We start from the raw sequence: 585 nt of genomic DNA on the forward strand, positions 1-585 counted from the left end.
GGCCCAAATAGAGATTCTCAACACTTAAACTTCAAATAAATTATAAACTCGACAGTTTTCAAGACACCCAACTTCGATTTTAGCAAAAAAACACTTAACGACGCTCTGTCCTTTGAATAATAAGTCAAAAAACACAGATTTCTTAACTTCTATTTCAGATTTAATGTCTGCAAACACAAAGAAAGAGATAAAAAAAGAAAGAAATTGCCCATAAAACATAGAAAAAACAAAACATACCTGTCCTTTAGATAAAAGATGCAGCAGAAGAAGAGAAAAATGCAATAGAAGCCCTAGATTCACATTATTTTGATCTAGATTCATAATTTCGCACATTGCCTCTCTCTATATTGCGCTCTCTCTCTCTCTCTATCTGTGTTGGGTGTGTTTGAAGTGAGAGGAAATAAATGTGTGCCCTAGGATATATCTTTTTCTTTTTACTACTTAACGACGGAATAGAAACGGATTTTATATTCCGTCGCTAAATAATACATTGACTTCTTTTAATAATTAATATTGCGACGAATTTTTCCGTTGCTGCGAATATATATTTTTTGGAGAAAAATTGAAAGGTCTAGCAACGGATTT

Source organism: Lycium ferocissimum, unplaced genomic scaffold (assembly GCF_029784015.1).
Source record: "Lycium ferocissimum isolate CSIRO_LF1 unplaced genomic scaffold, AGI_CSIRO_Lferr_CH_V1 ctg12656, whole genome shotgun sequence".
Taxonomy (NCBI): Eukaryota; Viridiplantae; Streptophyta; class Magnoliopsida; order Solanales; family Solanaceae; genus Lycium; species Lycium ferocissimum.